Genomic DNA, 24,615 nt, shown 5'->3' on the forward strand with positions numbered 1-24,615 from the left:
GTCCTTCTCCATATTCCTGGACCTTCCGTCTCCTCATAGTAATTTTCTTTCATAATCGCCCTTTGTAATAGTCTGTCTCCATACTCCTGATCTTTCCCCTTCATCATAGAAATTCATCCCAATCCTTTATCACAGTCCTTCATTATAGTCATTTTTCTTTTGCTTCCATTTTTCATAGTCCTCCATCATAGTCTTTCATCATAGACCTGCTTCATCCTAGCCCTACCCCTTCATCAAATTCCATTGGCATATTCGGTTGCTGTAGTCCTTCTCCTTTGTCCTAGTTCTTCTGCTTCATGATAGTTCTTCACCGTCATTTTTTGCCCTAGTCCTTCTCTTTCATCATAGACCTTCATCCTAGTCTTTCTCCTTTATCATAGTTCTTCGATCTAGTCATTCAGATCAGTCCTTATCCTCCTCTTTCATCATAGTCCTTCATCATGATTCTCCTCCTTTGTCAAAGTCCTTCCAGTTATTCATAGTCCTTCATGAATGTCCTTTCTCATAGTCCTCCTTCACCATAGTCATTTTCTTCACATAGTTCTTCTGCTTTGTCATAGTCCTTACCAGTCCTTCTCATTCATGTGGTCTTTTCTAGTCCTTCATCATGGTCTTTCTCCTTCATCATAATCTTTCATCATAATCCTATTCCTTTGTAGTAGTTTTTCTCTTTCATCCAAAACCTTCACCTTCTCTTCCTAATCCACCCTTTTGTATTTGAGCCACACTAGAATTGTACTGATTTAGTTAATACTGCTTTTGAATTTAACAACACTATATTTGTACTGAGTTAGCTAACAGTGCCTTGGAATTTAGCCATACTAGAACTGTCCAAACTCGGTTTCCGCTGCTTTTGAATGTAGCTGTACTAGAATTGTAATGATTTAGTTAACGTTGCTTTTGAATTTATTTGCACTACAACTGTACTAACTTGGTCCACACTGCTTTCAATTTAGCCAGACTAGAATTGTACTGAGTTAGTTAACGTTGCTTTTGGATATAGCCACACCAGAACTATACTGATTTGGCGGGCGCTGATTTTGAATTTAGCCACACTAGAACTTTACTGATTTGGTGTCCGGTCCTTTTAAATTTTGCTACACGAGAATTGTACTGAGTTAGCTAATGCTAATTTCGAATTTAGCCACACTAGAATTGTACTGATTTTGTTTTTTAGACTTAGTTTAGAGACGCGCACCTCTAACAACCATAGACCTGGACCAACAAACAGGGGATGATATAGAAGGAAGAACCAAAAATAAAAATACTCACAATCCAGAGATCACCTGAAACCAACCAACAACCTCCTTCTCTTTTCCACACCCTCACACGTACTACACATGCCCAGAGGGCTTGCAAAACAACCCACCAAAAACATGCAAACCTCTCACCCCTCTCTAATCACACTACAAACCCAATACCTCCAGACAACAAACAACTCAGACACTTGGCGCCAACTTTACAGACACAACAAGCCCAATGTACATAGCAAAGCATACCTAGAAAGCCCACATGCACAGGGATGCAGTTTCTCTTGGTTCTGCACACATCAGCAGATTAGCACAATGTAACGCTCACCTGATTCTTGCAGAGGCGCCGGTCTTGACTGGGCGACTACCGTATCTTCAAAGGTGATGTGTAGCACCCGGTTGGCTCTTTGGGCTGGACCTCTGTGCACTGTATGCCTGACTTCAAGAGTAAGATGTCTTAGGTAAGTGAATGCCGAGCTCTCCATCTGCCTCGGGGCAGGGTGCTGTAACCAGTTTCTTCACTGGATCGGTAGCGCAGGCCTCTTGACTTCAGAGGACTGCTGTCCGTCGTTTACTGCACGAACGGTAAGTTTCGAGTAATTCTATTGTCTTTAAAGTCTTTAGCAATGATATCTCTTGTTTTGCCGGTTCCGGCGATGGCGGATGACGGGCTGAATTGAGTTGAAGATGGAGTCCGTATGATGAATAGAAGCGCCTGGAAGCACGTAAGTAAGCGCTTGTTGCCGGCTTCACGATGCACTCTAACTGTCTTTTATTTTGCAGGTACGAGTTCGGAGCGGCTGCAGGGTGCCGGAATACCCACTGGGGTTGATGTGGAAAGGAGTAATGGCACGTGAGTATCAAAGTTCCCCAATGTCTTTAAACGCACCTTGTTTTGTCTTTCAGATGCAGGATGCAGCGCCGAAGGCCTCCGGAGCGTGCGAAGAGTCGGTAAGCTTTTGTCTTTCAGATGCCGGAATGCAGTGTGAAGACCTCCGGAGCGCACGAAGAGTAGGTAAGCCTTTGTCTTTCAGATGCCGGAATGCTAACCTGTTCTTTCTTGTCTTTATAGGTGTTGCTGAAGACTGGATTCAGGATGGTAAGCCTTTTTCCTTAGGCCCAGGATCCGATGCAGAAGACACGATGAGCGTTCTGCTGCAGAGGATGCAGAATAACGCAAAGCAAGATTCATCCACCGGGTGTGGTTTAAATAGCCTCCTGTAGTGCTTAGGTGTCTCCTTCCACAGCCACGCCTAGGTAAGAAAAGAGTTCCTGCTTTCCAGAAGAGTTCCAGTGTTCTGAATCTAGGGAGTGGCTCCTGCCCCACCCAACAGGAAAAGTAGTTCCAAACAGAAGAGGATTAGAGGCTCAGCTGGCAGGCAAGTAAGCAGCATGGTCTGCTGCAGGTAAGTCCACCCAAGCATTATGAGCCCGGCGCTTCCAGCGCTGGGACTGGGCACATTTATGAGCCTGGTGCCACTGGCGCCAGGACTGGGTCCAAAAGGTCCCAATTGGGACTGGTTGGCCCTCGGAACCTGGGTTATGGATCTGCTTCCAAGGGAGTTGGGAAAACCCTGACCTTTTGGAAGCAGAGATCATGACAGTACCCCCCCTCAAGGCCCCTCCCAAACCGGGCTTCTCCGGGGGTTTTGGCTTGTCAGGAAATGTTCGGTGAAATCTTTTGATTAGGCGAGGAGCGTGGACATATTCAGCAGGTTCCCAGGATCTCTCTTGGGGGCCGTAGCCTTTCCAGTCAATTAGGTAAAATAGTTTAGATTTGGAGATCTTGGAGTCCAGAATGCTTTTGACTTCAAACTCGAGTTCTCCATCAACTAGGATGGGTTTTGGAGATTTAGTTAGTCGGGTTTGAGGTTGCACGGGTTTTAATAGAGAGACGTGGAAGAGCGGATGTATCTTCATGTGAGGGGGCAAGTCCAACTTGACCGCTACTCGGTTTACTATGGTAGTGATGGAATAGGGACCAAGGTATCTTGGGTTGAATGTGCGTGGCCCTTTTAGAGGTAGATATTTGGTGGATAACCAGACTTGGTCCCCTACTTGATATTGAGGGGCTTCCTTCCGATGTTGATCTGCTCCTTTCTTGTATTGTTCTTTAGCCCTTTGAAGGTGAGAAACAGCTTCCTTAAAGGCTTGGGTGATTGTAGAATGCAGGTAGTCTACTGCTGGTGTTTCAAGATCTTGGAGGGGATCCAACTCCGAGGTTCGAGGGTGACTGCCGTACAAAAGAAAAAACGGTGTTTTCCCAGTTCCCGAATGGACAGAGTTATTGTAGGCATATTCGGCTATCCAAAGGATGTCTTTCCAAGTTTTTTCAGTTTGTTGCAGCATGCAGCGTAAATACTGTTCCAGAGTTTGATTGGTCCTCTCGGTTTGTCCGTCGGTCTGAGGGTGGTGACTGGTCGATAGTCTCACATCAATTTGAGCCGACCGACAGCAACTTCGCCAAAAATGAGAAATAAATTGACTACCTCGATCCGAAATTAGAACCGAAGGAAAACCGTGTAGTCGGACGATGTTTTCGAGAAATTCTCGGGCCAGAGTTGCTGCTGTTGGTAAGCCTTTGAGCGGAATGAAATGCGCCATCTTGGAGAAGAAGTCCACGATTACTAGAATCGTATTGTATCCGGAGCATGGAGGTAGATCGGTGATGAAGTCCATAGAAAGCGTATGCCAAGGACGAGGTGGGATGTCAATAGGGCGTAAGAGGCCTGCTGGTCTTTCCTTTTGACTCTTGTTTTGGGCGCATACTCCACAAGACATTATAAAGTCTCTGATATCTTTTTTCCAAGACGGCCACCAGAAGTAGCGCTTGATCTTTTCTGAGGTCTTGGCCATACCGGGATGACCTTCCATTAAAGAATCGTGATAACAGGAGATTACTTTTTTCTGTAAATCTGTGCTGGGTATGTATAATCGTTCTTGGAAATACAATAAGTTGTCCTTTACTGCAAAGTCCTTTCCCTGCAGATGCCAATTCTGTATGTCTGCTGGAGTTACAAGTTGCCTGGCTTTATCCTTAACTTCCTCTATGGATTCTGTGGCGATTACACCCAGAATTCTTTGTTCGGGAATGATTGGTACAGGTTTAGGGTTGATCAAGTGTTCTTCCATTCCCATCCGAGAAAGGGCATCAGCTTTACCGTTCTTTGTACCAGGTCGATAGGTAATTATGAAGTCAAACTCGGCAAAGAATAATGCCCAACGGAGTTGTCTAGAGGATTGGGCTTTTGCGGTTTTCAAATATTGCAGGTTTCGGTGATCCGTAATCACAGTAACGGTGTGTCGGGCCCCCAGCAGATAATGCCGCCAAGCCTTAAAGGCAGACTTGATAGCCAGAAGTTCCTTGTCAGTAATCGTGTAATTGATTTCAGGAGGCGAGAATTTGCGGGACCAAAATGCCACGGGATGCAACTGATTGGTTACCGGGTCCTTTTGTGATAGAACTGCCCCCATGGCAAGGCTTGAAGCATCAGTTTCCACGATGTAGGGGAGTTCGGGGCGAGGGTGTTTTAAGATTGGTGCAGAGATAAATTTAGTCTTCAAATCCTGGAAAGCTTGTTCCGCCTCGGTAGACCATTCAAAACGTTTGTTTTTCTTTAACAAGGCAGTGATGGGCTGGACTATTCGAGAGATTCGGGGATAAACCTGCGGTAAAAGTTAGCGAAGCCTAACATGCTTTGCACACCTTTTACGGAGGATGGTGATGGCCATTTGAGAACTGCATCGACCTTCTTTGAATCCATACGTACTCCGCCAGGTGATAATATGAATCCCAAGAATTCAACTTCAGTCACGTTGAAAACACATTTTTCCAACTTAGAGAAAAGTTTGTGTTGACGCAATCTTTCGAGGACCATTTTCACGTGTTTCCGATGTTCAGATTCCGATGAAGAATAAACGAGGATGTCGTCAATGTAAACAACAACACACACATCTATGAGCTCTCTGAGGACATCGTTCATAAAATATTGAAAGGCGGCTGGGGCATTGCAAAGTCCGAAGGGCATGACCTGATATTCAAATAGCCCATACTTGGTGCGGAAGGCAGTCTTCCATTCATCGCCGTCTTTTACTCGTACCAAGTGGTAAGCTCCTCTAAGATCCAGCTTTGCATATATGCATGCTTTTCTGACTTGGTCCAGGAGTTCAGAGATCAAAGGTAACGGATATCTATTCTTAACGGTGATCTGGTTCAGGGAGCGATAATCGATACAAGTTCTAAGGTCTCCTTCCTTTTTTGGAACGAAGAACAAAGCTGAAGAAGCAGGGGACTTGGAAGGATGAATAAACCCATTCGCCAGGTATTGATCCAGGTATTGTCGAAGGTGAAGGTTCTCAGGCTCGGTGAGGGCATAAATTCTACTACAAGGAGGAGTAGATCCAGGTATCAGGTCTATCTGGCAGTCATAAGACCTATGAGGAGGTAGAGTGTTAGCCTGATCCTTCCGGAAAACATCTTGGTATTCAAGGTATTCGGGAGGTAACTGGGGAGTCTCTGAAGAAATTGCTGCCAGTGCAACACCAGGTGGAGGGTGACAAGTAGAGACACATTCTGGAAACTGGACCGTTCTTGCTCGCCAATCGATCAGAGGATTGTGTTTCTCTAACCAAGGTATTCCTAGAATAATCTGAAACTGAGGGGCCTTGATCACATCGAACACGATCTTCTCATGGTGTCCATCTTGACTTACTAGCGTCACCTCTTGAGTGGTATGCGTTACTGGCCCGGAGGCTATCTCCGTACCATCCACTGTAGTAATGACGTCCTTTACAGCCTTGGGACAAAGAGTTAGATTCATCCTCAAAACCATTTCATGATCCACATAATTGCCGATGGCACCGCTGTCGACGTAAGCTTCAATTGCATGTAATCGATCCGGATTATCAGGGCTAATGAGGACCATAGGTATCACGAAATGCGAGGTCACGGAACTAGTTTTCACGCTCGGCAAGAGGACCTCTATTCTTGTCGGGCGAGGTCGTTTCCCTGCTCAGAGTTTGTAACTTTGGTAACTGCAGCTCCTACTGCCTTCTTGGCAGGTTTCACCGGACAGTCTCGAAGAAAGTGCCCTGAGTTTCCGCAATATAGGCATAATTGCAACTGTTTTCTCCTTTCCCGCTCCTTTTGTGTTAGAGGACCTTTCAGACCCCCGATTTGCATGGGTTCCCCGGAGTCTACTCCTTTGGAAGGAGTTGGCGGTTTGGAAAATACTCGAGCATCAAACTTGGAACGGTCGGCCTTCCTGTTCTGCAGTCTGTGATCTATTTGAACGACTAAGTCTATATAATCCGAACAGTCTTGTGGGGGATTCACTACTTGGGCTAAAACGTCTTTGAGCTCTCCACGTAGACCTCTGTAAAACAGCGTAATCCTTTTGTCCTCAGGCCATTGAGTTTCCACTATTAGTCTATTGAAAGATGCAATATAAGCCAAAAGGTCTTGATTACCCTGTCGCAACGAAAGAAGCTCATTGTCCAAGGCCTGCCCCTGTGAATGTCTTGCGAACAGTTTTTCCATACTAAGCTGAAAGGCTTGAAAATCATGGAGAACCGGATCATCTTGATTAACTAGAGGGATCGACCAGTCTGCCGCATTGCCACTAAGGTACGAAAGTACAAAAGCTACTTTAGCTTGATCAGTTGGAAAGGCTGCTGGCCGGCATAAGAAGTGCAACCGGCACTGATTGATAAATACTGCAAACCTCTTTGGGTCACCAGAAAATAGTTCGGGCGGAGCCAGAGGTACATTCCCAGGTAGGTTGATCTGCACTGGATTCATAGAGGATGTTGAAGGAAGATTTGCCCCTGATGTGGGTAACGGGGTTTGTCCGGCTTGTGACTGTAGCAATTGTCTAGCAAGACCGTCTGTTCTCTCCTTGGAAATAATTAGTTCCCTTCTTAGAGCATTCGTTTCCTGACGAGCTGCATGCACTTCTGCCCTTAGTTCCCCAAGTAACCGGGCTAGGTGGTCAGTATCCGAGGTTTCCATAGCGCCTGGGCGAGAGTTTTGCGGTAGGCTTTGCGTTCTGTAACGCTCACCTGATTCTCGCAGAGGCGCCGGTCTTGACTGGGCGACTACCGTATCTTCAAAGGTGATGTGTAGCACCCGGTTGGCTCTTTGGGCTGGACCTCTGTGCACTGTATGCCTGACTTCAAGAGTAAGATGTCTTAGGTAAGTGAATGCAGAGCTCTCCATCTGCCTCGGGGCAGGGTGCTGTAACCAGTTTCTTCACTGGATCGGTAGCGCAGGCCTCTTGACTTCAGAGGACTGCTGTCCGTCGTTTACTGCACGAACGGTAAGTTTCGAGTAATTCTATTGTCTTTAAAGTCTTTAGCAATGATATCTCTTGTTTTGCCGGTTCCGGCGATGGCGGATGACGGGCTGAAGTGAGTTGAAGATGGAGTCCGTATGATGAATAGAAGCGCCTGGAAGCACGTAAGTAAGCGCTTGTTGCCGGCTTCACGATGCACTCTAACTGTCTTTTATTTTGCAGGTACGAGTTCGGAGCGGCTGCAGGGTGCCGGAATACCCACTGGGGTTGATGTGGAAAGGAGTAATGGCACGTGAGTATCAAAGTTCCCCAATGTCTTTAAACGCACCTTGTTTTGTCTTTCAGATGCAGGATGCAGCGCCGAAGGCCTCCGGAGCGTGCGAAGAGTCGGTAAGCTTTTGTCTTTCAGATGCCGGAATGCAGTGTGAAGACCTCCGGAGCTTCATCCACCGGGTGTGGTTTAAATAGCCTCCTGTAGTGCTTAGGTGTCTCCTTCCACAGCCACGCCTAGGTAAGAAAAGAGTTCCTGCTTTCGAGAAGAGTTCCAGTGTTCTGAATCTAGGGAGTGGCTCCTGCCCCACCCAACAGGAAAAGTAGTTCCAAACAGAAGAGGATCAGAGGCTCAGCTGGCAGGCAAGTAAGCAGCATGGTCTGCTGCAGGTAAGTCCACCCAAGCATTATGAGCCCGGCGCTTCCAGCGCTGGGACTGGGCACATTTATGAGCCTGGTGCCACTGGCGCCAGGACTGGGTCCAAAAGGTCCCAATTGGGACTGGTTGGCCCTCGGAACCTGGGTTATGGATCTGCTTCCAAGGGAGTTGGGAAAACCCTGACCTTTTGGAAGCAGAGATCATGACACACAACCTCTATTCTATCCTTCCCGCCCTCACTAACCAACCCAATCCAATTTTCTTACAGAGCAAAATGTGTGCGTGGAGACCATGCAAATGGCTGTGGTGCGTGGTATAACATAACATAGTCAATCATAATCATATAATCATTCTTCATCATGGTTCTTCGCCTTCATCAAAGTTCTTCATCATATTGTTCCATAATAGTCCTTCTCCTTTCTCCTAATCCTTCTTCCCCTCTATCCGAGTCTTGTATTCTAGTGCATGGACCTAGTGCATCTCCTTCATCATTGGAGTACATATAGAAGAGAGATTACATGTGAGGCGGGCATATATCTTGTGGTTATTTGAGTATTGACCCACCCATTGACTGCCCATAGCCATGCTAAGCCCTATTGTCATGCCTATCCACAACCAGACCCTGCCTTCTTTCACAGATGGCCTCAAAAACACAAAATCTCTCGAGACACTACAAGGGTGTTTATTGTATTATTGCAGAAGGGCTTCCCTAAGGGCCGCCTCTCTCTCTCTCTCTCTCTCTCTCTCTCTCTCTCTCTCTCTCTCTCTCTCTCTCTCTCTCTCTCTCTCTCTCTCATCTCCATTGACCTTTTCCCTCTCTTGCCATGGCATTTCTAAACTCCAAGATGGTCACTGGAGATCAATAACTTCTAATAACTGTCTGGTTGGAATGGCCTAAAGGCAAACACCTTATATACCTGTCTACGTCAGGGAATTCCTAGGTGAATCCGATCCAGGGGCCCCACAAGAACAACAATGGTCTTCACAATTAGAATAGGTGCCCTCATAATGGCCCAGGCTCCAATTGTCCTTCCCTCTCATGCCCTCATACTCTTTAACCTGATCTTCTCCCTGGTTCCTTCCCTTCCTTCTAATCTCCTCTCTCTGCTTTCTCCCACCATCTCTCTTGTCTCACACTCTCCCTTGCTCCTTCTTCTTTTCCACAGATGTTCTCTGTCTCCTCTCTACTGTTTCTACTTTACTAGTCTCCCCTCTCCACACTACTACTCTCACATCTCCACAACCCTACTTTCCACCCTCACCTTCTCCGACAGTCACCCTCCTTCCACTTTCCAGTCAACTTCCCACTCACTAGCACCCCCATCCATACACTCTCCTTTACTCTCACTTGCTCACCTTGGATGCACTCTCACTCCCAAGTACCACATTCCCTCACCAATCAATATCTCACCTTGCACACGCTCTCTGGAATCCTCCTTCACGCTTCTTTGTACTGTCTTTTTTCCACCTGGTCTCTTAGTCTGTCTTCTCCTCCCTTTACCACATCTGAACAATCCAAACTGCCTTGAACCGTCTGACTCATTTATCCTCCCCAATTTCCTTCCATTGGTTCCCCACCTCAGCGGGTTCCCCGTGCAAACGTCTGGTTTCCTTTGGACTGGGTTACAGGCATCGGTAGACATAACTAGCTTTAAGCCCTGTCCCCCTTTTGCACGTGCGTCTGCTGTCTTTTTATGATGGCAGCCTACTATGAGTATAGTCCATTTCAAGATTCATTTCCAACTGAAGTGGAGCACCTGGATTCCCAGTGGTATGTGTGGTCCTATGAAAAAAGAGAAAGCAAACTGCTCAGGATTGTGCAAAACAGGTATAGGGCAAGAAGTGGTACTTAGATCATTTAGCCAGACACATGTGGATGGGCCAGGGACTGGGGTCCTCCCAACTCCCACAACCCACCTCTGGGGCAGGACTGGCTTTGGCAAGTAACCTAGTATGCATACTTTCCCAGGTTGAGAACGGTCCCCATCCCCACTTGACAGGGTCAGGTCCCTGACACTATCACAATCACATCCTCCTGTAACCTCTTTGAGCTATTCTATCAAACAGTAATATCAAACTTTGGCCTTACAGTGTAATTTGTAAGCAGTCTGTTCAGAGTTAATCTCTTAATTGCAACAGCAAATGCACTACCGGTGTAATACATATGTCTTAACCATGTGTGCCTTCAGCCACGTGAGTTGTATTGGTTCCTTGTACTGAAGTCCTATTAGAACAAGCACTGACAAGGTAAACACTTTTAGCTTGTATATAGGTATTAGATAGGCATTTGCTAGGGACTTCTATCATATGCCCCAGCAGCCATGCCATTTTTCATTTGTTACCATTTTATGGATAGATAGTTCTATGGCAGTGCCTGAAGAATGCCTAGAAAATACCTACACAAAGAACAAAACGGTTGGCTTTGCATATGCTTGTTAGAATCATGTGACATATAGAGAAGGTGGGGAATAGTGTGGGGTAAACCGGATGTGCAGACCTGCTAAGATATACACCAGGAATAAGGAATGTTGCATTGTGTCAAGGGGCCAGGGCAGTGCATCCACAGTACAATAGCCCCCCTGGGGTGGTGCACCAAGGAAGGATCACATGGTGAAGAAAGCCTTTATGGGATTCGGGACGACCATTCTCAGAGAACGCGGTATAACCCAGCATCAGTCTATCAAAACCCTTCTCCAATACAAAATCCTCCTCCCCTTCTTTTAATGCGACCAACATGTTCTACTGTCAAGTTAGTCAACCTAATAAACAAGACAAGTCTAAACCATCAGAAAAGAATGCATCATATGGTTCTATTTTGAGTATTGTCAAGAAGAAGATGAGCAGGTGTCCAAGAATCGCTGTGGAGAAGCAGAGTGTGTGCTCTAGACTCACCCAGTGCCTGATTGGCCTAAATCAATTTGACCGTCCAGCGCAGGAGTTCAAAGACAGCTCAGTTGAGACGCCATCAGAGGGTTGTCCTCGGGGGAAGAAATAGGTCAGCCGTGCACCGGCAGAGCAGACGAGAGCCAGAAGAGAAGCTGCAGGCGAAGTAGAAGGAGAACCTGAACGTGGTCCAGAACAAAGGACTGCTCAGATATTGCCGAATCAAACCTGTGGGCAATCCAGCCATCAGCAAAGCACCCGAGAAGGAGGACGAGAAGGAGGACGAGCACTCGGGGAGAAGCAGACGCCCAGAGAGCCGCACCTCGCCAGTGCCCCCAATGATACCGGAGCCTCGAGGCACGAAGCAGTTAAGCAGTTGCTTGGGAAACACTGGTACCTGGACAGAGAAGACAAATGGGTACACAGGTTACGTGAGAGGTACTGGAGGTCCGGGAGAGCAAAGGGGCAAAGGCAGAAGATGGAATAAGAAGGTCTTGGACCCTGGAAATGAAGTCTGGAACCCGCAGCCTTATGCAAAACCAAGAACAAGAGGGTATAGAACCCTAACTATAAAAGGAGTAAACGAGAGAAAGTTGTATGCTTGGCAGGTGAGCAGACCAAGGGGATGCAACTCTACAGTGCAAGTGTGGGATCCACACCCATGTGAGAGACAGAAGCTTAAAGCTACTGAGAATATTGCAAGTCTGGGAACCGCACCCAAAAGAGAAGTCCATAGAAGGACAATTGATTGGCAGGGGAGTGAACCAACCCTTTCTGAATATTACGTGTCTGGGACCCGTACCCAAGTTGAAAAAAAGGACAACTGCTTGGCAGGAGAGTAAACCAAGCCATTCTGAATATTGTGAGTCTGGGACATGCAAACAAAGTGAGAGGAGGATAATTAATCAAAAGGAATCCTACGCTTGGTAAAGGGAGTGTGCCAAGTTGTTGGGATAAAGCAGTGTGGATTCAAGAAACATACAGGGTAATTCATAGAATTTCGCACAAAAGTGGCGCACGCGGCTGGCGCACAGTGTGCGCGTGCAAATGTCTGCGCCAGCCGCGTGCGCTAAAATTGATTTCCGCGCACAGCGTATTCATGGATTTTAGCCTCCAAAACCAGTCGTGGTGCAGAGTGGCGAAGAGAGCCTGCAGCAGCGCCAGTTACCCCCCCAAGAACGCTCTTGCGCAAGGAAAAGCCATCAAAATTTCCAATTCAGCGCAAAGGGCTGCGCTAACCCTGGACTAGTTTACAGGGCTGCCAAACAGCAAACGGCAAGCGGGGAACGTGTGAAGTTTCACACGCGAAAGGGCCTGTGCGAGTGGGGTACGTGTATTACTGGGGTTCTCGGGAATTCTCACACGCTATTTCAGCAGGGTACGTGTATTACGGGGTTCGCGGGAACTTTCACACGCGAAAGGGCCTGTGCGAGTGGGGTACATGTATTACGGGGGTGCGTGGGATATTTCCCACATGATTGGGCTGGGTACGTGTATCTCAGGGGTGCGTGGGAAGTTTCACACATGAATGGCCTGGGTACGTGTATTTCAGGGGTGCGCAGGAAGTTTCACACGCGATTGGCCTGTGTACGTGTATTTCAGGGGTGCGCGGGAAGTTTCACACACGATTGGCCTGTGTACGTGTATTTCAGGGGTGCGCGGGAAGTTTCACACGCGATTGGGCCTGGGTACGTGTATTTCAGGGGTGCGTGGGAAGTTTCCGCGATTGGGCTTGGTACATGTATTTCAGGGGTGCGCGGGAAGTTTCACACGCAATTGGCCTGGGTACGTGTAATTCAGGGGTGCGCGGGAAGTTTCACACGCGATTGGGCTGGGTACGTGTATTTCAGGGGTGCACGGGAAGTTTCACACACGATTGGCCTGTGTACGTGTATTTCAGGAGTGCGCGGGAAGTTTCACACGCGATTGGGCCTGGGTACGTGTATTTCAGGGGTGCCCGGGAAGTTTCCGCGATTGGGCTTGGTACGTGTATTTCAGGGGTGCGCGGGAAGTTTCACACGCGATTGGCCTGGGTATGTGTATTTCAGGGGTGCGCGGGAAGTTTCACACGCGATTGGGCTGGGTACGCGATTTCAGGGGTGCTTGCAGGCCCCCACACATGTCCCACTCATGTCCCCTTGCACACCCACCCCCCAGCAGTGCAGGGCACCTGCCAGCAGGCCCCCACTCATGTCCCCTTGCACCCCCACACCCCAGCAGTGCAGGGCACCTGCCAGCACCCCCCCACACATGTCTCCCAGCACACCCACCCCCCAGCAGTGCAGGGCACCTGCCAGCAGGCCCCCACACATGTCCCACTCATGTCCCCTTGCACCCGCACCCCCCAGCAGTGCAGGGCACCTGCCAGCAGGCCCCCACACATGTCCCCCAGCACCCCCACCCCCAGTAGTGCAGGGCACCTGCCAGCAGGCCCCCACACATGTCCCACTCATGGCCCCTTGCACCCCCACCCCCCAGCAGTGCAGGACACCTGCCAGCAGGCCCCCACTCATGTCCCCCTGCACCCCTACCCCCCAGCAGTGCATGGCACCTGCCAGCAGGCCCCGACTCATGTCCCACTCATGTCCCCTTGTACCCCCACCCCCCAGCAGTGCAGGGCTCCTGCCAGCAGGCCCCCACTCATGTCCCCTTGCACCCCCACCCCCAGCAGTGCTGGGCACCTGCCAGCAGGCCCCCACTCATGTCCCACTCATGTCCCCTTGCACACCCACCCCCCAGCAGTGCAGGGCACCTGCCAGCAGGCCCCCACTCATGTCCCCTTGCACCCCCACCCCCCAGCAGTGCAGGGCACCTGCCAGCAGGCCCCCACTCATGTCCCCTTGCAAACCCACAGGATGACTCCCTGGCTGACTTCCAGATCAGCACGTCTAAGCCACATGTGGTGGTGCAAGTTGTCACCAAGCCACGTGGATCTGGGGCAGCTATGTCATCTGCTGCCCCAAGTATGCAGGGTGGTGAGGCTGCAGGGACAGCTGCAGCTCCATCCGCCCCAGCTCTGACTCTCCCAGCCAGGACAGTGTCGGTCCTGGTCCATCATACTGATGTTCCCCCTGCCAACATCACACTTCAGACAATGTCTGCACCAAGTCCTATGGTCAATGTACATTCGCACACTCCAACAACCCAGTCCACTGGTGATTCTGCCCCTACTGACCAGAGCGGCGTTAGCCACTACGGCTCCGCTCCTCCTTCTAAAAAGAGGAAGAAGGGTGCTCTGGCATGACAGGCTGAGACCCCAGGCACGGCTACACACTCCAGTACCTCAAGGAAGCCTTGCTTCAATGATTCAGAACTTAATGCACTTGTGAGCTATGTGTTGCAACATAGCCACAAAATGGTGGTGACTGCAGGGTCCAAGACCACACCTGGTCAACGTAAGGCACACTGGCAGACCATCGCCAACCACATAAGTGCCCTTGGATTTGTGAGGTGCTCAGCTGATGATTGCTACAAGCGGTGGAACGACCTGAAACGCAGAGCAAAGGACAAGCTGGCCTCAAGTCATGCCGCTACTCTGGTGACTAGCGGTGGGTCTCCACAAGATGACAACAAACTCACTGAACATGAGTCTGTTCGTTGGACCTTCGTCACAGAGGAACAGATCCGAGGTGTGGGAGAACTAACCGATTATGACACGGTGAGAGCCCATGTGTGTGTGTGTAATGCATGTGTATGTTGTTTGGGTGACGGGTTCTGATTGAGTGCCAGGTGAGGGTGTGTGTGACTGAGTAGTATGGGTCACCCATGTGCTTCATCCAAAACATTCTGCGGCCTTGAATTTGGGTGTGACACTATCCCTTCTGCCCACAGTAGTAATTTAGCGCAACATTACGGCAGTTGCCCTTGAGGTGGCATCATGCAACAACATTGTTTGTATTTTTCATTGTTCTTTCTGGCTGATTGTTTCAATTTTCCCACTTTTGCAACACATTCCTCAGCCCTATTGTGACATATATGACATGCTTCTGTCATTGAAGAACCCCACATTGGCCCACATGTGTCATCTTGGTAGTTGAATGATTTGACCATTCAGGCTGAATGAGTATTGTCCTGATCACATGATGTTTTTGGGCCTGTTTGAATGTGGAACATGCTAGTTGTTTCCTGTCATGTTGAAGTGCACAACCATTGATGTGTACATGGCCCTGCAATCACTGTATTTTTGTACACTGGATGTGTTGCAGTGTGTGGCACATGGCGTATCTTTTCACACTATGTGGCATTTTTCATCTCTTCATGTCCATTTCACATGGATGGGTGACAGTACTCATTCACTGACATATGGATGTACTTGTGGAATGTACCATGGCTATGGTACATGCCATCTGTGTGATGGCATGTGTCATTTATGTGTATAGCACATGCCACTCACAGGCCAATGTGTGATGGCAGTGCTACCCAGCATGCAGCAAATGTGTTGCTCTTCCATCTTGGTGTCATCAGTGTCAGACTTTTGCCTCCCCTTCCAACTCTGTGACAGTGCATGCATGGGAGGGTTATAGTCATGTGGGACATGTGTAAATCATGTACTGGTTCTGTAGCTTGTCAGGCCTATTTGTGTGCTATGGTGCTAATGCCTGTTTCCAGTTTTTGTCTTTCATGTTTTTGCAGGGGATGACGCACTTGATGCTGTTGAGGTTGAGGAGATGGTGCAGACCCAGGAGGAACCTGAGGCACAACCGGCCACCAGTGGGGGACGTGGAGTGGTGGTGGGTGAGAACCCACTCTTGCTGCAGACGATTCTGTCCAGGGGTGTCTCTGGGTGCACCTCCCCAGACCTCTATTCAGGTGTTGATTCGGATGATGAGACCTATGTGGCGTCGCAGGTAAGTGTTTCTGGAAGGGGTTCTGTTCTGTCCAACCCACCTGCACCAAGGTTAGAACCCTCTATGGGGATGTCAGTGTTGGTTAGTCAGCCTTTGGCGGTTACGGGTGCAGGGTCACACTCCACAACATCTGGTCCTGTTCCTGGGCCAGCAGATTTGCAGGTTCATTCCTCATGTCTTCACAAGGCCGTCTACATGTTGTATGCAGTATAGAGATAAGTTTTGAAGCCTGCAAGACTACAGTTGGAAGGGGGCGATGTGGTGGCATATTCAGGTTGTAAGACTACGACTACTTTAACTTAGTACTGTCATGTTTTAGTTATGTTTGAGCTTGTGTAGCTGCATTGTATTGTTGGTAAGTATTTGGTCATGTGTGTTGTTAGTTCAACATTACTGGGAGCATATTGTGTGTGGCCAGTTTCCATTAGGGACACTGTACTTTGTGATACTTGTGCCAGGTTTTCGGGATTGCTTTGTTTGCTCTCACATAGCATGACATGCCATGGTGTGTTGGGTGGTGGTGCTGGGGAGGGGTTGGGTGACATGGCACTGTTCTCATGTTGTATTTTGCAAGGGGGTAATGCATTTAGCAGCATATGTGTCTTTTGATGACACAGCATTGGTGGTGTTTCTGTAGGTAGGGATGCACACATTGTGACACTTCCAGGTGACCAATCTGAGGCTGGTATGGTTGTGACAGTTCACTGTCCCTTGTGTCATCATCAATTGTCAGCTGGTATGTGGCAGGGCTGTGTGCACTCCACAGGGGTGTGATTCTAAGTGAAGTAATTAGCCACCAGCTGTGTTTGGGCTGCCTCACCCTGTGCCGTTTCCCCTCCCATGCGCAGCGGGCCTGCATGTGGTTGGGGATGTGGGGCACCACCATGTCCACCGACAGGCCCTGGCGTGTTGCAACGTTGTGCAGGACACATGCTGCCACTATGATCCTGCACACTACTGGGGGAGCGTATAACAGCTGCCCGCCAGAACGGTCAAGGGAGCGAAAGCGTGACTTGAGCACTCCGAATGTGCGCTCCACAATGCCCCGGGTTGCAATATGGGCTGTGTTGTATCTTACCTCGGGTGGCGTGGTGGGGTTCCGAATTGGCATCATCATGTGGGTGCTCAGAGGGTAGGCACTGTCCCCTGGGGAGGTAGTGATGGGTATCATTAGTAGGGTTGTGACATTACTCAGTATCTGGCATGCATGCATGTGCTGTGGCATTTATACTCACCGAGCAGCCATGAATCGCCATGCCACCCAGCTTCTAGGTCCCGGTTTAGGGTTGACATTCTGTAAGTGAAACTGTCGTGGGTGGACCCTGGATAGTTGACATATACTGAGGTGATGATTCCCTTGGCATCACATTCTACCTGGACGTTGATGGAATGCCAGTGCTTGCGGTTTCTATAGATGTGCTCTGATGCCCTGGGGGGACCTAGAGCCACATGGGTGCAATCAATGGCACCTAGGACTTTGGGGAATTGTGCCACCCCGTAGAAATCCTGGACGGCAGCCTTCCTTTCTGCAGGTGTTCTGGGCAGGTATATGTGCCTGCGGACTGATGGGCGTGCAGTCATGATGGCCAAGACCTGGTGTAGGAAGCGTGACTGCGTGGCCTGTGACACCGCCCCCTCACTATGGCACTTGTCCACTGAAATGATCCGGTGGCCAAAAAGTTCAGTACATTGAGGACCTTCTCCAGGAGGCTGAGTGCTTGGGAGCAGAGGGTGGCTGATTAGAGGTCATCCCCCCACTCACTGACCAGGTCGAGTATTATGTGAGGTGGAAACCTGTACCTCCCATACACCTGGTCATCAGGCATGTCAAAAAAGCTGGTTCTGGGTGTGAAAAATCTGGGCCTGACTATCCTCCTCCTCCTCCTGCCGTATCCCACGACCACTGCTGCTAGGAACGGTATGTTCATCCTGGCGTCTGAGCTTGCTTGTTGTTTGCGCGCACTTTTATGCTGCGCGGGTCCACATACGCCTGCTTCCTGCTGGCGTACGTGTTTCCGGATTAGCGCGTCTTTTTTGGCGCGTGCGTGTGGGCGTTCCGCGCATTTGCCTCCTGTACTTCCCCGCCCACCCCAGTAATACACGTACCCCGCTCGCCCAGGCCCAACCGCGTGTAAAACTTCCCACGAGCCCCTGAAGTACACGTACCCCGCTCGCCCAGGCACATTCGTGTGTAAAACCTCCCGCAAGCCCCTGAAGTACACGTACCCTGCTCGCCCAGGCACAATCGCATGTGAAACTTCCCGCGCACCCCCGAAATACATGCTATTTTTGACACAGTGGTTGTCCGTGTTTGTCGCGTACCCCTTTGCACGTCATTTGTCCTAGAGAGCTACAGTATGGGACATTCATGAGAGCTGTATATACAGGCTTTTTGTTAGCGCAGGGACGCTACCGCCTGCCTTCGTGTGGCGGACATGTGTTGATGTACATAGTTGACTTTTGGTTTGTGTCATGAGATTGCCATTTCACTGCTGGGGGGTAGGTGTGCAAGGGGAAATGAGTGGGGGCCTGTTGGCAGGTGCCCCTCAGTTCTGGGGGGTGGGGTGCAAGGGGACATGAGTGGGGGCCTGCTGGCAGGTGCCCTGCACTGCTGGTAGTGGGGGTTCAAGGGGATATGAGTGGGACATGAGTGGGGGCCTGCTGGCAGGTGCCCTGCACTGCTGGGGGGTGGTGGTGCAAGGGGACATGGGTGGGGGCCTGCTGGCAGGTGCCCCTCAGTGCTGGGGGGTGGGTGTGCAAGGGGCCATGAGTGGGGGCCTGCTGGCAGGTGCCCTGCACTGCTGGGGGGTTGGGGTGCAAGGGGACATGAGTGGGACATGAGTGGGGGCCTGTTGGCAGGTGCCCCTCAGTGCTGGGGGGTGGGGGTGCAAGGGGACATGAGTGGGGGCCTGCTGGCAGGTGCCCTGTGTTAGGCAGAAACCTGTGCAGTTCCCTCTGAGACCACTGCAAAAAGTTTAAGTCTACAGGAGTTAGCGGTAAACCCAATTGGTAGCAGTCTGCACCACCCAGATTTACTTGGTAGCTGTGGCTGAGCAGTCAGACTTCTCTCAAGACGAGTTAGGCAGTATTTGGAGTATACAAGATAGGGCAATTTACACAGTAGAACAAGCAGACACTGATCAGAGCTTGGGTGTAAAGATATATAATTATTTATTTAAAAACACATCTATGAAAAACACACTGGCACTAATATGGCAAACAACTTCAATCACAATTACTATAAGTATATATCAATCCCATAACAATATTTCGACAAGTCTAGGTTCAACGGCACCACTTATTTGCAGACAGAGGTGAATGCTTTAACCTAGATGGCACTCTAGTATTCGTTAGAAAGGGAGGGGAAAAGGCAGGGTAGGAAACCAACTCAGTACCAACACTTTTACGAATCAAATGCAAGGCAAGCAAGGCAGGGTCTGCTGTAGATCAAAGTTCAGAGACCAGGCCCACTCGGAGAGAGGCGAGGCGATATGTCCCAAAAAATACCACAGTGGAAATGCACTTCAAGTCTTTGTAGCAAAATGTCACAACAAGGTCGGACCAGTTTAGAACAAAAGTTAAGAAGGTCTGGAGGCGACCCAGAGGAAAGGTAAGGATTTAAAACACCTCACGCTAACCGTCACAAGGGAAGCCAGGCGGACACAGTACCTTGAAAGTGAAGCGACAGCTCCGGCGGGGGCAGTTGTTCCTGGTGGTGGATGCAAGTCGGGGCTTTGCCAGAAGATGAGAGGATCTCGTCGCCGAGGAAAGTTGAACATCGTTGCACCACCAGGGAAGAGACCAGCCGCGGAGTGCTCAGTCACAAGGCACCACCTTTTGGTTGCGGTACAGTGGTTAGCGGCTATCCGGTTCCCGATGTGCTCAGCACGGGCAATTCGACCACTAGACGTCCTGGAAGCGAAGAAAAAGCAAGGGACCGGTTGTTCCCACCAGTCAAGGGAAGAAGACTCTCCAGCAGGGAGATCTCCTCTGTCGTTGGGAAGTGGTGAGTCGGTTCAGCAGGGCTCCACCGGAGGTGTCGTCGTTGCAGGTCGGCTCAGCTTTACTCTCATCGGATTCTTAGGTCCTGTGGCGACTTCTGAAGTTCCAGTCCCAAAAGCCCTGCTTTTATGCAGAAAACCCCCATTCATTCAGCCTAGCTGTCAATCAAACATGCTAAGTGGTGAGCGGGGCGGCTCACCACTCGGGCCAATCACACCAGAGTGCGACTTGAGTTGGCAAGGCAACTCAGTCCAGGGTGCCTAAACCCCCTCCCACACCCCTTGTGGTACCCAGACAGAATGGCACCACTCTGGAGGGCTTCTGTGCAGATGCCCGCCAAAAGTGGAACAAAGGGCTCAACCTTTGGTTTGGTGTTACAGAGGCGAACACATACGCCATTTTAAAAACCGAGTTCTGGCAGAAAATACCAACTGGTGGATTTATTTAAGACAAATAAACCGGCGGTATGTTAGAGACTAATGTGAAAAAGTATTAGCCTCGAACAATGGGAAGAATCCCATAGGAATATATTTGCGGTCGAATATAAAAAGTAGTATCCACTGCCACCAGCCAAAACTCGACGAGGGGAGACGGGACAGTGCCCCCTCGAACAACAGACCCAGGGGTAATCGAATTACCCCTACCAGTACGTCCACAATAGGATGGTTTGTACTAGTTCTGTTAGTAAATTTAGGTCTAGTAAAGCCAATGGTGACTTTACATGCCCTGGGAGACAGTAGTCAGTCCCAGGGTATGGAGTCTATGATGGGGGTCACCTAGGACACCCCAGTGTTACAGCACAGAGGGTGCTGTGTAACACACATAGCAAAACACATGAGACCCTATGGAGTAAAAGACCCCATAGCCCATAGAACACATTGACATTCAAAGAAATCAACCACAATCATGTCCAAGAGTGGGAGGAAAAGAGTCTCACTCTTGGCAGGATGAAAAAAACAAACTCCAGAAATTCAGCAAAGCTGGTGGGGGACTCACTAGGTTAGGAAATTCAGCCTAAACAGAGAATTCTCCCTAACACCCTGCACTGCTGGGGGGTGGGGGTGCAAGGGGACATGAGTGGGGGCCTGCTGGCAGGTGTCCCTGCACTGCTGGGGGGTGGCGGTGCAAGGGGACATGAGTGGGGGCCTGTTGGCAGGTGTGCCTCAGTGCTGGGGGGTGGGGGTGCAAGGGGACATGAGTGCAACATGAGTGGGGGCCTGTTGGCAGGTGCCCCTCAGTGCTGGGGGGTGGGGGTGCAAGGGGACATGAGTGGGGGCCTGCTGACAGGTGCCCTGCACTGCTGGGGGGTGGGTGTGCAAGGGGACATGAGTGGGAGCCTGCTGGCAGGTGCCCCTCAGTGCTGGGGGGTGGGGGTGCAAGGGGACATGAGTGGGAAATGAGTGGGGGCCTGTTGGCAGGTGCCCCTCAGTGCTGGGGGGTGGGGGTGCAAGGGGACATGAGTGGAGGCCTGCTGGCAGGTGCCCTGCACTGCTGGGGGGTGGGGGTGCAAGGGGACATGTGTGGGGGCCTGCTGGCAGGTGCCCCTGACTGCTGGGGGGTGGGGTGCTGGGGGACATGTGTGGGGGCCTGCTGGCAGGTGCCCTGAACTGATGGGGGGTGGGGGTGCAAGGGGACATGAGTGGGGGCCTGTTGGCAGGTGCCCTCAGTGCTGGGGGGTGGGGGTGCAAGGTGACATGAGTGGGGGCCTGCTGGCAGGTGCCCTGCACTGCTGGGGGGTGGGGGTGCAAGGGGACATGAGTGGGGGCCTGCTGGCAGGTGCCCTGCACTGCTGGGGGTGGGGGTGTAAGAGGACATGAGTGGGACATGAGTGGGGGCCTGTTGGCAGGTGCCCCTCAGTGCTGGGGGGTGGGGTGCAAGGGGACATGAGTGGGGGCCTGCTGGCAGGTGCCCTGCACTGCTGGGAGGTGGGGGTGCAAGGGGGCATGTGTGGGGGCCTGCTGGCAGGTGCCCTGCACTGCTGGGGGGTGGGGGTGTAAGGGGACATGGGTGGGACATGAGTGGGGGCCTGCTGGCAGGTGCCCTGCACTGCTGGGGAGTGGGGGTGCAAGGGGACATGAGTGGGGGCCTGCTGGCAGGTGCCCTGCACTGCTGGGGGGTGGGGGTCCAAGGGGGCATGAGTGGGACATGAGTGGGGGCCTGCTGGCAGGTGCCCTGCACTGCTGGGGGGTGGGGGTGCAAGGGGACATGAGTGGGGGCCTGCTGGCAGGTGCCCTGCACTGCTGGGGGGTGGGGGTGCAAGGGGACATGAGTGGGACATGAGTGGGGGCCTGCTGGCAGGTGCCCCTCAGTGCTGGGGGTTGGGGGTGCAAGGGGACATCAGTGGGGGCCTGCTAGCAGGTGCCCCTCAGTGCTGGGAGGTGGGGGTGCAAGGGGACATGAGTGGGACATGAGTGGGGGCCTGCTGGCAGGTGCCCTGCGCTGCTGGGTGGGTGGGGGTGGAGGGGGTCATGCGTTGGTGATCAACAGTGCAAGCTGACATGTGGCTTGGCTGGGGGGCATGCCCATGGTGAATGGGCTGCCTGCGGGGCATGACCAGGGGTGCAGGGTAGTCCCCTGTGGTGTGGGCTGCCTGCAGGGGCCATGGAGGGTGTAGAGGGAACACCTGGGAGGACCCACACTGCCAATTCACGTGTAGGACTCCCCTGCACCTCAGATATACACGCACCCCACTCGCACAGGGCCTATCGCGTGTGAAACTTCCCGCGAACCCCAGATTTACACGCACCCCGCTCGCCCAAGGTCAATCGCGTGTGAAACTTCCCGTGCACCCCCGAAATACACGCACACGCTATTTTTGACACAGCGGGTGTTTGTGTTTGTCACGTACCCCTTTGCACGTCATTTGTCCTAGAGGGCCACAGTATGGGGCAATCATCAGAGCTGTATATACGTGCTTTTTGTAAGCGCACATTTTGGCGCACATTTTTTTCATGCACAGGGACGCTACCGCCTGCCTTCGTGTGGCGTACGTGTTCAGGCCTGTGCGCGTCTTCGCCTGTGCGCTGGTTTGCCCTATTCGATTCCATGAATACGTGTTGTAGGCGAGCATGTGGGCGTTCCGCGCACTTGCCTCCTGTACTTCCCCCGTGACGCCCACATTTTCCCCAATCCACGTGTCACGCCCCGTGTTACGCCTACTTTTGTTATGTGCGCCACGCTATGTGCGCTTTCGCTGTGGCCGTAGCGCACGCCGTTAGATGACCTGTGCGCCGGCGTGCGCCACGCAGATTTTCAGCACACATCCCAGATTTTACTCGCGCACGGACTTCCATCAATCGATGTGCACGGGTTTTGCTGCGATTTTCGCACTTGCACTGCGGTTTCGCACGCTGTTAGAATAATGAAAATAAATATCAGTGTGTTCCTACCCTCCTTCATCAGAATATATGAATGTGGGATGATCTCTTAGTTCTGCTAAAGACAGTGGGTCTCATTACAAGTTTTGTGGTACCGGAAAAAGTGGCAGTAATTTCGTTCCCACCACTTTTTTGGGCAGTTACGGAATTACCACCATTTTTACTGCCCTGCCAAATTCTGAGTTTGTCTTTCAAGGGAAGGATATACCTCAAGTATCATGCTGGAGGTAAATCCTGCACTTGAAGGTACTTCCACCAAAATCACCATGAAGCCCTATGGATTCCAAAATGGGAATTAACACCGCCCTTCCACCCCTCGTGATCCCAGGGTAAGCCCACAGGTAACAGTAAACGAGTACTTCGCAATTTAACTATACATGGGAAAGCAACAACACTTATCAACAGGGTGGGCTGATAGACATGCACTTCTGAAAATGGATTCTTCAGCGGCACAGCACGAGTATTTCTCCAAAGGTCTTATGTAGTTTTTTAATGGGAAAATACAAGCTCTTCTAGGCACTGCTGCTGTTCTTACAGCGATAGCGTATTCACGATTTTAAGGAGGGCTGTTATAGTTTTTCAGGCGAGCAGTTGCACCTAAATGTTACACCATTTTAGTTCTTCCTAGGGAAAGCTTTTGCAGAGCACTCCCAGTTTTAGGTTGAGGGACCCCAATGCCAATCGTCTGCTCCAAGATACATGGACCACTACATCATGCAGAGTGTGACTTAACTATTTGCGAGAGGCAGTCCTAAAATTCATGTCCAATGATCTCAAGGTCATTCCTTATTTTTTGAAAGTCAAAATACTTGCATGCTGATCGTTTTGGGAGTAAGGGACTCCTGTAACAAGAGAAGGAAGTCAATATTTGGAAAAGAAGGGTTACACATATATTTTAAAATGTAAGAAAAAAATGTAAAACAAAGTTGAAATGTGCACAGTGATGGACTCTGGAAGATATTCAATGAAAATATGAATCCCATCAGCAAGTTCAGAAATACTTCTGAGGCTCCGGAAATGGAAGTCATATTTTAAATACATTGGGACTCATTTTATAAGTCCCACAGATCGCTAAAAAAGATGTCAAGAGAGTCCTAAAAGTGTTGTGCGTGTCCAGTCACCTTCTTTGATGAACAGAAGGCGTTTTCTTTTCTTTTGAGGAAGTGTGGGTGGGGTCTCTGGATGAACTAACCATGACTACCCTCTTCTGTCGCATACCGTCCGGTTGTAAACCAATAGATTCCTATGGAATTTGCCTGACTCTTGCACCTGGTAAAATAAAGTGGATTCCATTGTAATCCATTGTAAATGCCT

The sequence above is a fragment of the Ambystoma mexicanum genome, chromosome 2p, assembly GCF_040938575.1.
Source record: "Ambystoma mexicanum isolate Mex_15411 chromosome 2p, UKY_AmexF1_1, whole genome shotgun sequence".
NCBI lineage: Eukaryota > Metazoa > Chordata > Amphibia > Caudata > Ambystomatidae > Ambystoma > Ambystoma mexicanum.